Source organism: Lithobates pipiens, unplaced genomic scaffold (assembly GCF_037356315.1).
Source record: "Lithobates pipiens isolate NorthernLeopardFrog02 unplaced genomic scaffold, aLitPip1_a1.2 Scaffold_13, whole genome shotgun sequence".
Lineage (NCBI taxonomy): Eukaryota > Metazoa > Chordata > Amphibia > Anura > Ranidae > Lithobates > Lithobates pipiens.
The window spans coordinates 67429418-67445974 of NW_027507718.1; the positions used below are offsets into that span (position 1 = coordinate 67429418).

General features: G+C 38.6%; 2 long non-coding RNA genes across 5 annotated transcripts in view; one reads left to right on the top strand and one right to left on the bottom strand.

Moving 5' to 3' along the window:
• The window catches only part of LOC143974098 (uncharacterized), a 141473-nt gene that overhangs the window by 60033 nt on the left and 64883 nt on the right, over positions 1-16557 (bottom strand). For all 4 annotated transcript variants that reach the window (XR_013272162.1, XR_013272164.1, XR_013272161.1 and 1 more), the window contains exon 2: positions 551-616. This is a non-coding gene — a long non-coding RNA (uncharacterized LOC143974098). The remainder of the gene's footprint in view (positions 1-550; positions 617-16557) is intronic.
• The window catches only part of LOC143976012 (uncharacterized), a 40406-nt gene continuing 32586 nt past the window's right edge, over positions 8738-16557 (top strand). The window contains exon 1 of the long non-coding RNA XR_013272448.1: positions 8738-8914. This is a non-coding gene — a long non-coding RNA (uncharacterized LOC143976012). The remainder of the gene's footprint in view (positions 8915-16557) is intronic.

The following is a 16557-nucleotide window of genomic DNA, read 5'->3' on the forward strand; positions in this document are numbered from 1 at the left end:
TTATTTTTATTTATTTTATTTTATTTTAACATTAATACTACACGGAATTCTTTTTTAAACATTAATTTATTTGTATTTATTTTATTTTATTTTAACAGTAATACTACAAGGAATTCTTTTTTTAACATTAATTTATTTGTATTTATTTTATTTTAACATTAATACTACAAGGAATTATTTTTTTAAAACATTAATTTATTTGTATTTATTTTATTTTATTTTAACATTAACACTACAAGGAATTATTGATTAAACGTGTACAAAGTATTTTTCATGGCACGTCCTCCCTCATGACATCCTAGCTACATATACATACCTCCATCTGACTTGTTTGAATTGCAGTGGCATTCTTATTGCACATGTGTGTGTATGTTCTATTCTTGTCTATGACAACACACATTTTTATTACCCTCTTTGTGGCTGTTCAGCAATGTTTCACTATTGGCAAACGGGTATTTACTGTCTGGTGATGAAATGCTGGCACATCCATGAAACCTGCAATGGGTGGGGGAGGAGATGGGACCATGTAATGATTCGGATTAATACTTACATGTATATGCCTTTGTCTCAGAGACTGGGGGGTAGCAATCTTCATGTTTTGGTGTTCAGAGCACATCTGTTAAAAATAACACAAATAAAGAAAGAATAAATCAATCAATGTATATACATTAATACATGTTAGATACATTTTGTGAATATGACTTTTTCCTGCTCAGCTCCACAATCCACCTCCTTGTACAGATAGCGTTGGGGAATTTTGGTTGTCTCTTATGGAATGAGTAGGGTCAGTATAGGGGTGAATGGAAAGCACACTGGGCATGATCCGTGTACAGATATCAAACATCATGATTCCCTGACTTCCCCTCTGTGTGTGGTCCAGTCTACCCAACAATCCATAGACGGTCCCCACAGAATGTCCCAGACCCCTGCACAATGTCTTGCTCATGAAAGGCATTAGTATGTAACATACAATCCCAGCTGGCACTCTACCGGTTGAAGATGTATGCAGGTATATAGGTAAAGTTCATACATTAGCAGATTATCAGTAGAGAAGATCTAGAACAGGGTTGCCAACCACCTGTAAATGTACTGACAGTTTGTAACAATCAGTGATTTTTTTTACAACTGCTAGTAAATAGGTAATTTCATGCTGTGTTGACTTTTTAGATGTAAATCAAGTAAATGACATTGTTATAGGTATTGTCAGTGTTTCCATGTCATGTTTATACTGTTTAAACCAGCCTTTCTCAACCTTTTCAACACAGAGGAACCCTTGAAATAGTTCTCCGGTCTTGAGGGAAACCCTGCTAAAAATTAGAAATCTACAACTCATGATACATTAGTGTGATGGTCAGTGAGAAGAATGGTATTAACACTTGTGGTCATTGGAAAGAATTACCTCCTTACAGATAGCTAAAAAGATCAATGGTGTCAGTGGGAACTTATCTGAGAGGCAGAAATTGCCCAATGCTGAAGGAACCCCTAGCAACCTTGGGAGGAACCCTGGTTGAGAATCACTGGTTTAAATATTCACTGTTTTAGTTTTCAATAGGAGTTCTGTAATTTCTCAGGTTGCCAGTAAAAAATGTGCTGGTCAGTAAATTTTCCATGTTTTGACAGTAAAAATGCCTTAGGAGTAGGAGGTTGGCAACACTGATCTAGAATGAGTTTTTTTTTTTTTTTAAGGCAATGGTTGTATTATGTACAGGTGATGCAATTGCACCAATCATATGTGTCTATAGAAACAACAGGTAGCATTGGGGTTGATTTACTAAAACTGGAGAGTGCAAAATCTGGAGCAAATTTGTATAGAAACCAAACAGCTTCCAGTTTTTTGTTAAAGTTTAATTGTACAAACAAAAAAAACTCTATATGATCTACCAAGGAAACAGACTTTTTTTTCTTGTTCAATATTTTTATTGAAAAATTTTCATCAAAATAACAAAACAATGGAGAAATAAATATCCCAAACCGGGAGCCAACATAGCCCTTCAGTAGGGTTTATCAAAAACAAAATTTAGGAAGGTAACAGCGATGTTAATGTAACAACATATTTATAACATAACAATGCTAATTAATGCCCTGAAGGGTTGTGATAAACCATTGATCAGAGCAAATTAGTGACAATAAATTCTTTATTTGCTATAGAATAATAAGATTGAGCAGGGTCGGCAGAGTATCAAAATCTGATTTTGTTCCAGAGGGAACAAGGGAGACATGCAAGCCACCCCAACTGGGATTGCCATAGACTTTTATTATATCCTGCAGGTGTGGTGCACTTTCTGAAAGCTCACCAACCCGCAGGTAATAACAGAAGTCTATGGCTCAGTAAATAACCCCCATAGTTGCATATACTGCAATACACGTTCAAGCCAACTGCAGGTCAGTAATTATTAAAAGGGATTCTTTTTGGATGGGGCAATCAGTTATGATCACTGTGCTGTAACCCCTAGTATTTTGTTTTAGGGTTTTGTGGGACACACCCAGCTATGTGCATAGATAACTATTTTTACATATATTATTATTATTATTTTATATATATGAAATTCCATTTTTAACCTTTCCTTTACATGTCCTGCAAATACAATACCCTGGCAGCAAAATATTCTAAAGGATCAGAACAGAAAATATGTGAAAGCTCTGTGAAGTATTGTGTCATAAAACGCATGCGTGTGTATATATATATATATATATATATATATATATATATATATATATATATATATACACAGTATGTGTGTTTATTTATATATATATATATTTATATATGATATAAATATATATATATATATATACATACACATATATATACACATACACACACACACACACACATATATATATATATATATATATATATATATATATATATATATAACACATAAACATATATATTTGTATATAAGAAGCTAAACATATATAAGAAATTATATGTTTAGCTATATCTAAAAGTGTATCTGTTGCAGACATTTATGCTTGTAAAGAAAAGGAAAATAAATTATATATATATATATATATATATATATATATATATATATATATATATATATATATATATATATATATATTTTTTTTTTTTTTTTTTTTATATGTATTTGTTAATATATATATATATATATATATATATATATATATATTTTTTTTTTTTTTTTTTTTTTACTTTACTTTACAAGCATAAATGTCTGCAACAGATACACTTTTAGATATAGCTAAACATATAATTTCTTTTGTATGTGATATACACTGTATTTAAATCACTGTACACACCTCACTGCTACTCCTGTAAGTACTGATATTCACAAATGTTACTAGTTAACAGAGTGCTAAATCTAGTGATCGGTGAGTTTATCAAGGAGGCATCCCTATGTACTGTGGTGTACAGCCTTTATAAATTGCTCTAAAATGTCAGTAATTACCCATCCCCCGGATGGTATGTGGCAGGAAGTTAATAGTGGTTTGAAAAGCAGGTTGTAAGCTCATGAGATGAGAAAAAATACAGGGGGGTGAGGATATGACTATAAAAGCTCCATGGGACTTTTCAAGGTGGCAAAGAAAATATATCAACAAAGTGCAAGGGTTAAAATGTTATTCATTTTTTGTATAACATTTGTGATAAATACAGGAGACATTTAGGTGTCCTTTTATGAAGCAGTGAAATCTATTCACTGCTTCATTCTCCGGCATTAGTTGATCAGTTAAAAAAACAAACTGTAAAGTGTCCATATCCACCCCCATGAAATCATTCTCTGCAGCTTTAACCTTTTGTACCACCCCCTCCCTTTAGAATGTAAGCTCTATGAGCAGGGCCCTCCTGTACCTTTTGTATTGTACTGTAATTGTGTTGTCCCCCCTATACATTGTAAAGTGCTGCATAAACTGTTGGCACTATATAAATCATGTATTATAATAATAATAATAATAATAATAATATCCTTTCATGAATTCTATGCATGAAGGTAAAAAAAAAACCTTCTGTGTGCAGTGGCCCCTCCACCCCCCCCCCCCCCCCTTAATACTCACCTGAGCTCCCTCTGGATCCAGCGATGTGCACAAGAGCTGAGCTTCTCCCAGGTCTCTCATTACTTATTGGCTGAGCTAGCAACTGGAGCCATTGGCTCCTGCTATTGTCAATCACAGCCAGTAAACCAATGAAGAGAGAAGGAGCTGCAGCTCTGTGCATCTTATGGATGCATAAGGCAAGGCTCAGGGGCAAGCACACACCTGTGCCCCCAGAGCAAGCGGCTTGCTATTGGGGGCACTGGCTAAATAGAAGAAACAAGGTGCATTGGCGGGGGACCTGAAAAGAGGAGGATTGAGGCTGCTCTGTGCAAAACAACAGAGCAAGAAAGTATAGCATCATTGTTATTATTTTTTTAATGAACCTTTAACCACTTGACAACTGGGCACTTAAACACCCCTCGTGACCAGACCAATTTTCGGCTTTCGGTGTTCTCACAGTTTGAATGACAATTACTCAGTCATGTAACACTATACCCAAATAAATTTTTTGTCCTTTTTTCCCACAAATAGAGCTTTCTTTTGGTGTTATTTGATCACCTCTGGGTTTTTTTATTTTTTGCGCTATAAATGAAAACATTTTGAAAAAAAAAAACGCATTTTTCTTTGTTTCTGTGATAAAATTTTGCAAATAATTTTTTTTTCATAAATTTTGGCCACAATTTATACTGCTACATATCTTTGGTAAAAATAACCCAAATTTGTGGATATTATTTGGTCTTTGTGAAAGTTAGAGAGTCTACAAGCTGTGGTGCAAATCATAAAAAATTGATCACATCTGATGTACTGGTGGCCGATCTCATTTCTTGTTACCCCGAACAAGCCAGGAAAGTACAAATACCCCCCCCCCCCCAAGTGACCCCTTTTTTGAAAGTAGACATTCCAAGGTATTTAGTAAGAGGAATAGTGAGCTTTTTGGTGTCGTCATTTTTTTCCCACAATTCTTTGCAAAATGAAGATTTTTTTTTTTTTTTTCACAAAATTGTCATTGTAATGGGTTATTTCTCTCACATGGCATGTGTATACCACAAATAATGCCCAAAAAGAAATTCTGCTACTCCTCCTGAGTATTATGATACCACATGTGTGGGACTTTTCCACAGCCTGGCCACATAGAGAGGCTCAACATGCAGGGAGCGCCATCACGTGTTCTAGGAGCATAAATTACACATCTAACTTGTTGACTACCTATTACACTTTTGAAGGCCCTGGAGCACCAGGACAATGACACTGACGTGGCACTGATACGTGGCACTGATGTGGCACTGATGACAGGTGGCACTGATGACAGATACCTCTAATACGTGGCACGGATGACACGTGACACAGATGGCACTAATATGTGGCACTGATGACACGTGGCACTGACAGATGGCACTAATACGTGGCACTGATGACACGTGGCACTAATATGTGGCACTGATGACATGTGGCACTAATATGTGGCACTGATGACAGATGGCACTAATATGTGGCACTGATGACACGTGGCACTAATACATGGCAATGACAGATGGCACTAATACGTGGCACTGATGACAGATGGCACTAATATGTGGCACTGATGACACGTGGCACTAATACGTGATACTGACAGATGGCACTAATACGTGGCACTGATGACAGATGGCACTAATATGTGTCACTGATGACATGTGACAGTGATATGGCACTGTCAGATGACACGTGGCACTGATGACACGTGGCACTGATGACACGTGGCACTGATGTGGCACTGATCACAGATGGCATTATACGTGGCATTGATCACAGATGGCACTTATACGTGGCACTGTGGACAGATGCCACTGACAGGTGGCATCGGGGCAAATGGCACTGACAGGTGGCACTGGGGCAAATGGAGCTGGGGACAGATGGCACTGACAGGTGGCAGTGGGGACAGATGGCACTGACAGGTGGCACACTGGGGACAGATGGCAATGACAGGTGGCACACTGGGGACAGATGCCAATGACAGGCGGCACACTGGGGACAGATGGCACTGGCACACTGGGGACAGATGGCACTGGCACACTGGGGACAGATGGCAATGACAGGTGGCACACTGGGGACAGATGGCACTTGCACACTGGGGACAGATGGCACACTGGGAACAGATGGCACTGGCACACTGGGGACAGATGGCACACTGGGGACAGATGTCACTGGCACACTGGGGGCAGATGGCACACTGGGGACAGATGGCACTGGCACACAGGGGACAGATGACACACTGGGGACATTACTTACGGCTGCTGCAGCCGTTCATCTCTCCCTCCTCACGTGCTGTCTGTGTGAGTAGGGAGTGTGGCGCTGACAGATGATCTCATATGTTTACATATGAGATCATCTCTCATTGGGAACACGGATCGCACTGTAAACGGCCGCTGTGATTGTCCCTTTACAGCGATCTGTGACTGGCTGTGTCCGGGGGACATGGCCAGCACAGAACTTCCCTGATGCACGCTCGTGGGAGCGCGCATTGCAGAAGTAAACAGGAGGCCGTCCAGGGACGGCCTCCCAGCAATTGGCGTCCGCTCTGCAGCCGTCTTTCAGCTATAGAGCGGACGCCTAGTGGTTAATGTCACAGCTATGACAACAACAACAAAAATCCTGGAAGCTGATTGGTTTCTATGCAAAGCTACACCAGATCTTGCACTCTCCAGTTTTAGTAAATCAACTCCTGTGTGTTTTTTGGCCACCTTATTACCTCCATGAGCAGCTGGGCCTCTCCTTTCCCCCTCACTTTCATTTTTATTTATTTTTTCAACAGCAGTGCATGATAGGCCCCTTTCACACAGGATGGATCAGTAATGATCCGCCCCGTGATGATCCGCTCGCTCAGCGGGGATCGCTCCGTTGTCCCCGCTGAGCCGACGGCGGACAGGGCGGTCTCTGCACACTGTGCAGGGACCGCCCTGTCAGCTCTCCACTCTCCTCTATGGGGATCTGTCCGTGTTCATCCGATCCGCTCTGCAGATGGATAGAAAAATAGGATTTTCCTCCGTCTGCAGAATCGGACAGTTGCGGAGGCGGACAATAGCGGGTGTCTGCGGATGTTTATCCGCAGACACCCGCTATCCCATAGGGATGCATGTATGTCCATATTTCATCCGCAAACGGATGGATGAAATACGGACATACTGTCCGCATGTGTGAAAGGGGCCTTACTTGTTACACTACACATCTCATTGCCCCTTACTTGCTCTTATCTGGTCCTTGGGGTACTATTTTCATCCACTAATACCAACAATAGGGCATAATTTCCCCCAATTACATCAAAGATAGAGCACACATCTTCCCAATGACACCAACAGTGGGACACAATTCCACCCAATGACACCACTGATGGGGCATTATTTATTCCCACTGTTGTTGGGACCTTTTACTTACTCCCAATGTCTACAATCCCTCTTAAAGCAGAGCTCAAGACTCTTTCAGAAACAAATAAAAGTCAGTAGCTACAAATATTGTTACTGCTGTCTTTTAATATTAGGACACTTACCTGTCCACAAATCCAGCCTGGGATGGTGACACTCCTGAATGACCTGAGATGGTGTCACCCCTGAATGACCTGAGATGGTGTCACTCCTGAATGACCTGAGATGGTGTCACTCCTGAATGACCTGGGATGGTGTCACTCCTGAATGACCTGAGATGGTGTCACTCCTGAATGACCTGAGATGGTGTCACCCCTGAATGACCTGAGATGGTGTCACTCCTGAATGACCTGAGATGGTGTCACTCCTGAATGACCTGGGATGGTGTCACTCCTGAATGACCTGAGATGGTGTCACTCCTGAATGACCTGGGATGGTGTCACTCCTGAATGACCTGAGATGGTGTCACTCCTGAATGACCTGGGATGGTGTCACTCCTGAATGACCTGAGATGGTGTCACTCCTGAATGACCTGGGATGGTGTCACTCCTGAATGACCTGAGATGGTGTCACTCCTGAATGACCTGGGATGGTGTCACTCCTGAATGACCTGAGATGGTGTCACTCCTGAATGACCTGGGATGGTGTCACCCCTGAATGACCTGGGATGGTGTCACTCCTGAATGACCTGGGATGGTGTCACTCCTGAATGACCTGGGATGGTGTCACTCCTGAATGACCTGAGATGGTGTCACCCCTGAATGACCTGGGATGGTGTCACTCCTGAATGACCTGGGATGGTGTCACTCCTGAATGACCTGGGATGGTGTCACCCCTGAATGACCTGAGATGGTGTCACTCCTGAATGACCTGGGATGGTGTCCCTCCTGCATAACCTGAGATGTTGCCACTCCTGAATGCACTGGTGTTTAGTCATCCTGGCACACAGGCACCGGCTGCTCATGCCCAGATCAGTGTACAGAAGACTGCGATCAGACAGGTTTTTATTCTATTGCAGAAAGGATATCAGATCTCTCTTCTGCAATAAACAGCCTGTCTGCTCACAGAGAGAAAGAGAGAACGCGTACTTAGAATGTTTTGGTGTCACAGACAGAGTCTAGAAGATGTCACCTTATGTGCACAGTGGCTCAGACTTTACTAACATTTCGCCTAACACAATTCACTTTTTTATAGCATTATAGTCTAAAAATAGAAGCGCTTTTATTTCCAGTATGAGGATAGGAAGCATGCTCCTCCCTCCTCTCCCCGGATTGGCTCTTCCCTGACAGTGTCACTGTCAGTATCCGGCCCGCCCCCCCCCCCCCCCTCCCTCTTCTAGACTCCACTGTTGGCATCGTGCATTGTGCACAGGCCGATCCTCTTCTCCCACCATGCAGAGATTGTATGATCTGCTGACAAGTGCGGCATCGCAGGGACATGTGCACCTCGTCATGGCTCTCCTAGACATGGGGGTAAACCCCAATGGCACCAACTCCTCCGGGTACACGGCCATTCAGGTAGGTGGGCATCCTTGTCAGTGATACTCAATATGACCGTGGGTAGTGTTTGTTGTGACTATAAATAAAGTTTACATGATGCAAAAATAAAGTAATTCAGAACTCAAAGAAAATACATTGAGAATGGCAGCACATGGGCAGGGCCCTCCATGGCGCTATGGTGGTATGGTGGCACAGAATCGGGTAATAATTACAAAACTATTGGAGTTGATTTACTAAAACTAGTGCAAAATCGGGTGCAGCTGTGCACAGAAACCAATCAGCTTCCATGTTTTATTGTCAAAGCTTCATTGAACAATCTGAAGTTAGAAGCTGATTGGCTCCTATGCACAGCTGCACACGATTCTGAACGCTCCAGTTTTAGTAAATCAATCCCAGTATAATAGCCATGTAAATGTAATATTCAAATGTCCTCAGACTGAGGTTCACCATACACATTACAATCGGATTGTACAGTGTAAGAAAAAGAAAAATGCTTAATAGAACAAGCTGAAGCTAGAAGCTGATTGGCTACTATGCACAGCTGCACCATTTTGCACTCTTCGGTTTTAGTAAATCAACCCCACTATCTCACTTTACTGTATTGTATTTCAATTCCCCCAAAATTTATAAAAATCGTATTGTGGCTATATATGCTTCATTTTTTTTCATCCAATCAGTGTGTGATTTGATCGAAGCAATCACATCTACAAACAATCAAATAGCCATAACCTCCCTTCTTTTTTCTTTTTTTTTTAATCCATTTTTATTGGAATTTTTACCGTTTACAAATAACCTCCCTTCTAATCCATTAAAGCTAAACAGTTTTTATATACTTGTCTCGTACAACCTTCTTTTAGATTTACCAAAAACCAAATACAATTGAGGTCAAACGTAAATTCTTTTAAATTGAAGGTAAATCAAAAGGTTATTGAACAACAAAAAAAATGTATAATATGTATCCAGCTATAGATTCAATTCTGATTGGATTTGAGAAAACAGTTGATCAAACAGGAACCAGAAAATTAGCAATTGTTTTGCATTTATCAGCAGCACTGAGATCATTTGATTATGAGCATGGCTGTATTTTCATCAATCAGATTGCTCAAAATCTGACTTTTTCCTCCCTACACACCTTTTAGCCCCATACACACATCAGATTTTCTGCTGGTTTTCCCCTTCAGATTTACCAAAACCATGTAGTAGAAGGGCCTGCCTGATTGCATACACATTGAAACTCCTAAGGTTTGACCTCATATTATATGGTTTTGGTAAATCTGAAGGAAAAAAAACAGCAGAAAATCTGATCAAGTGTATGGGGCTTAAAAGAAAAATCTGAAAAAAAGTTCCATACCAGGCACAATCATTCAATTTTCGTTTAGTTTCCAGCTATATAGATCGATGTGATTGAAATTACTCTGATCTGCCTCAGCAAAAAAAATCTGATCATGAGAAAGTAGATAACTTGATATGATTATTATGGTGGCTATACACGCTACGATCTGATCAGAGTGTGATTTGATCAAAACAATCGACCCGGTGAACTGTCAAACAAGCATAACTTCCTTATTGATCAAGACATGTTTTTCAATGGATTCGATCAAACCGAGTTGATCGGCCCTGGGGCAAAATGATTGATAGTGTTGCCTCAATCGGCAGCAGCAAGATGCTCTGATCATTATTTCATTTGTATTTTCATCAATGCAGATTATTGTTGAGATGTAATCAAAAACGTATGATCATATCTTTCAACAATCCATCAAATTTTACTTGCCCTGTGTGTGGCATGTTCATTGATTGTGTTATCAACAACAATGTATGTCTATTGGGACAGATTGGAAAAGAAATCAATAATTTATCAAAGTATGGCCACTTTTAAGTGTGTGATACATCGATTGATCATTTCACTCTTCTGATCCTATTTTTGATTGGACAGTAAATCTATCAACAATATGATAGATATTGTATTGGAAAAGAAATCAATCATTTTCAATATGATAAATATTGGATTGGAAAATAAATCAATCATTTACAATATGATAGATATTGGATTGGAAAAAAAAATTTCAAATATGATAGATATTGGATTGGAAAATATATATATATAATTTCAAATATGATAGATATTGGATTGGAAAATAAATCAATCATTTCCAATATGATAAATATTGGATTGGAAAATGAATATATCATTTCCAATATGATAAATATTGGATTGGAAAATAAATCAATCATTTCCAATATGATAAATATTGGATTGGAAAATAAATCAATCATTTACAATATGATAGATATTGGATTGGAAAAAAAAAATAATTTCAAATATGATAGATATTGGATTGGAAACTAAATCAATCATTCACAATATGATAGATATTGTATTGGAAAATAAATCGATCATTTCCAATATGATAGATATTGGATTGGAAAATAAATAAATAATTTCCAATATGATAAATATTGTATTGGAAAATAAATCAATCATTTACAATATGATAGATATTGGATTGGAAAAAATAATAATTTCAAATATGATAGATATTGGATTGGAAACTAAATCAATCATTCACAATATGATAGATATTGGATTGGAAAATAAATCGATCATTTCCAATATGATAGATATTGGATTGGAAAATAAATCAATCAGTTATCAAAGTATGGCCACTTTTAAGTGTGTGATACATCGATTGATCATTTTGCTCTTCTGATCCTATTTTTGATTGGACAGTAAATCTATCAACAATATGATAGATATTGGATTGAAAAAAATATATATATAATTTCAAATATGATAGATATTGGATTGGAAAATAAATCAATCATTTCCAATATGATAAATATTGGATTGGAAAATAAATAAATCATTTCCAATATGATAAATATTGTATTGGAAAATAAATCAATCATTTCCAATATGATAGATATTGGATTGGAAAATAAATCGATCATTTATCAAAGTATGGCCACTTTTTAGTTTGTGGTACATCCATTGATCATTTCGTTCTTCTGATCCTACTTTTGATTGGACAGTAAATCTATATCAACAATATGATCATATATACAAATGTTCTGTGTATGCAACCCATGACACTGATCACCGACTTGTATACCAGGCAGAGAAGGGTTGATAATCCTTTACATGTTGGCTGACAACTCTCTACACTTATCCCTTCACAGATTGGATAGCCTCTGCCTGGATCACCCAAATATCTGGTGCAGCAGTCCAATGTGGAGGTCATCAAGACTCAAATCAGAGAGTTTTACACAAGGATAAGGATCTGTGAGGTTGATTTACTAAAACGGGAGAATGTAAAATCTGGTGCAGATCTGCATAGAAACCAATCAGCTTCCAGGTTTTATTGTCAAAGCTTAATTGAACAATCTGAAGTTAGAAGCTGATTGGCTCCTGCTGCACCAGATTCTGAACACTCCAGTTTTAGTAAATCAATCCCAGTATAATAACCATGTAAATGTAATTTTCAATTATCCTTGGACTGAGGTTCACCATACACATTACAATCGGATTGTACAGTGTAAGAAAAAGAAAAATGCGCAACCAAAAATATGTTAGTAAAAATGTGACAATACAGGCATACCTGATTTCTCCCCACTAAAAAATAGAAAATCGAACAAATGTTGTTATAATGAACATTTGCACCCAAAAATCTACCAGTATATATTATAGCCATCTTTACTGGCAGGATCTCCAGGTGAAAAATAAAGGGAAAAAGACTAAAAAGAAAATGAAAGCAGCCACCACTTCTAAGAATTGGTAAGTACAGGCACAACCCACGTTTAAGTACACAATGGGGTTTATTTACTAAAGCTGGAAAGTGCAAAATCAGGCTCACTTCTCCATAGAAACCAATGAGCTTCTAACCCCAGCTTGTTCAATTAAGCTTTGGTAATAAAACCTGGAAGCTCATTGGTTTCTATGCTGATTTTGCACTTTCCAGCTTTATTAAATAAACTTAATTGTGTACTTAAAAGTGGGGTATGCCTGTATGATATTAACAGTATGACCGTGATGAAACACTTAATAAAAGAAGTGCAATAAAAAAAACGTATATTTTGTAGTCCAAAGACTACAATGATAGTGGACTCACAGCGCAGGGGCCGTTCATCTTCGGCTATTTTCGGAATCTGTGTGCTGTGTACTTCGCATGCACAGTACACAGCGGACACTATCCGATGGGGGACACAATATGATAGGACACCGGCTCCACGCTGTTGCAGTATAGATTTCCTGGACCTTCCAAAGGTAAAGTGCTCCCAACAAGGGTATGTATCATAAGATAGAAGAGAGAGGCTTCATGGTTCAGTACTTTTAAAACATCTTTATTCACAAAAGTTTCTCATCAGCACTGACATCCAACAGAAGCGGCATGCAAACACTTCAAACACAGCCAAGACTAAAGCCAGCCAGCTGATGCGTGATGATGTCATGATCTAAAGCTCCACCCAACGCGTTTTCCCCGTAGAAGGCATCAACTGGGAAAGGAGGCTCCTTTCCCAGTTGATGCCTTCTACGGGGAAACGCGTCGGGTGGAGCTTTAGATCGTGACATCATGCTGGGAGCACTTTACCTTTGGAAGTACCAGGAAATCTATACTGCAACAGCATGGAGTGAGAGAAGGAGGAAGATTTATGTCATTGCTGATTATTTCCATCTGCTGGCGATCCCATCCTCCCTGTGTATGCCAGTATGATCTCTATAATTTGAGATCCACCTGATCTGGTAAGCGGCGCTGTTTGCTTTGATTATTTGAGGAACAGACCATAATCAATTTAATAGTTTAGGGCCAGTTCACACCACATGCAGTCCAGTGCATTTTTTTCTGTATCAAAATGCATGGAAAGTAGGCTATATGGTTTTCAATGGCATAGTTTACATCAGTGCGGTAGGTTCCAGTGCATTACAAAAAAATTAAAAAAAGTAGAACATGCTGCATTTTTTCTGCACTGGGCTGTACTGGAACGCTGTAAAACGCATCAAAAATGCACTGGAACGCACCTAAATGCACCAAAAATGCACTGCAACACAATTGTCCTTATTTAAGGTTAAGAAAAAAAGAGGGGGTAAGCACTGGACTGCATAAAAAATGCACTAAAACGCATCAAAAATGCACTGGAACGCATCAAAAACGAGCATGCAGAAAAGCACCTGGAACACATCCGGACTGCGTTTCTATGGTGTGAACTGGCCTTAAGAAAAAAGAGGGGAGAAAAAAGCACTGGACTGCATCAAAAACACACCAAAAAGCATCAAAATGCAGTTCTGTGCAGTTTTGTGCGCTTTTTTTCTGCACTAAAATGCATGCACAGTGTTTTTCATGTATTCCAATGGCTCTAGCTCACACCATGCAGTCAGTTTCCGGTCAGTTTCTGCACCCAAAACTGACTGCATGGTGTGAACCAGAGCCATTGGAATACATGGAAAACACTGTGCATGCATTTTAGTGCATAAAAAAAGCGCACGGAACTGAAGGGAACTGCGTCTGGTGTGAACTGGCACTATGTTTTCCTGAGGCCTCATGAAGTTCTGGATATAACATTTTACAGCAGCTTGTGGACGATATCATATAGGAAACGATTTTTCCCACTAAGTGTTTTAAAAACACAGTTATGTTGTTACATTGTTATATTGCTACATTTTTGGTAACAATTGTCCATCTTTTTGGACACTATCATCGTAGTAGTCTTTGGATTACAAAATATAAGAGTTTTTTTATTGCATTTCTTTTATTAAGTGTTTCATCACAGTCATACTGTTAAGGGCCAGTTCACAACACATTCAGTCCAGTGCATTTTTTTCTGCATTAAAAACGCATGGAAAGTAGATTATATGGTTTTCAATGGCATAGTTCACACCAGTGCTTGGAGTTCCAGTGCGTTCCAGTTCCAGAAAAAAAAGTAGGACATGCTGCATTTTTTCTGCACTGGACTATACTGGAATGCTGTAAAACGCATCAAAAATGCACCGGGACGCACCTAAATGCACCAAAAACGCACTGCAACACACTTGTCCTTATTTAAGGTTAAGAAAAAAGAGGGGGGGGGGCACTGGACTGTATCAAAAACTCACAAAAAAACGCACCAAAAAAGCGCATGCAGAAAAGCACCGGGAACGCATACGGACTGCGTTTCTACGGTGTGAACTGGCCCGAATAGCATATTGTCACATTTTTACTCACATATTTTTGGTTGCGCATTTTTCTTTTTCTTACACATTTCTATGAGCTGGATATTCTGTTTTTTGTTTGATGCGCCACCTCCCCTCCCCTATTCATTGTTGCACTTGTTTTAAATTTTTAATTATATATGTGCACATAATTAAGGGTTAGCGCAGATTCCCCCTTTTTATCTAATCTGACTCCACAACCTTTCTACAATCAGCTTTAGAGTTGCCCAAACTATTTTTTTTTTAAGGACCTACCTTAATCTGCACAGTTCTTTTGGATCCAATTGGGCAGGCCTAATTGTTAGCAGATTTTCTAAAGGACTATTTTTATTATTATTATTATTATTATTCAGGATTTATATCAATAACCATTTGAGCAAGACAATACAGCAACACTACCATTCAATAAAAGAGGGTTGGGAGGACCCTGCTCCTGCGAGCTTACAATCTAATAGATATTGTACAGTGTGATTGTAATGTGTGTGGTGAGCTTTAGATCTTTACCAAGTATGTAGTGATAGGGCCTGGATTGGATTGCTGAAATAGACTTCATAATACACATAATTCTGGAAAATCTAAAGTTGATTGTACAGGCAGATTGTAACATGTTTGGAGCCCATGTTGTAGCTCTGTGAACTAAATGGTAGGTAGTTTTTCTGGCTTTTAGTTTTCACCAGATCAAACTTTTTTGTGTGTTAACTATTAAATATCCTAATTTTTTTTATGTATTTTTTTTTTTTAAGGCAGCATTCACACAAGCATTGCACTATTACTATCACTTTTTTTTTTATTAATATTATCTTTGCCAAGTGAACAGTGAACGGTCTCTACTCCTTTAGTAAATCAGCCCTATTCTAAATAATGATAGGCACTGCTGCACTTTTTTCAGTTGTATAGGAGTTGATTTACTAAAGGTTAAATGCTAGTACAAAACGCTGATAAAAGCACGTTTTTCAACCAGCGTTTTCTGCCAGCAATCTGGTGTCCAGAAAAAGCTTTTTGAGCTTCAGTGTGCATGGAGCCTTAGGCTTTATTCTTTTATTTTCACCTGGAGATCCTGCCAGTATAGCTGGCTATAATATATACTAGTAGATTTTGGGGTGAAAATGTTCATTATAACAACATTTGTTTGATTTTCTATTTTTTAGTGGGGAGAAATCGTTTGTTTTCAATCATTAGGGTTGATTAACTAAAATTGGAGAGTGCATAATCTGGTGCAGCTCTTCATAAAAAACCAATCAGCTTCTCACTTCAGCTTCTTCAATAAAGCTTTTACAAAAAAACATGCACGCTGATTGGTTTCTATGCAGAGCTGCACCAGATTTTGCATTATCTAATCTTAGTAAATCAACCTCACTGTTATGAGAACATAGGGTGGTAAATATCCTTTCCACAAACAAATTTCTAACAGTGATGTGTTTTTTGTTCACTAAATTACATTCATTCCAAAATTTAATGTTAAAAGCAAATTCAATTTTGA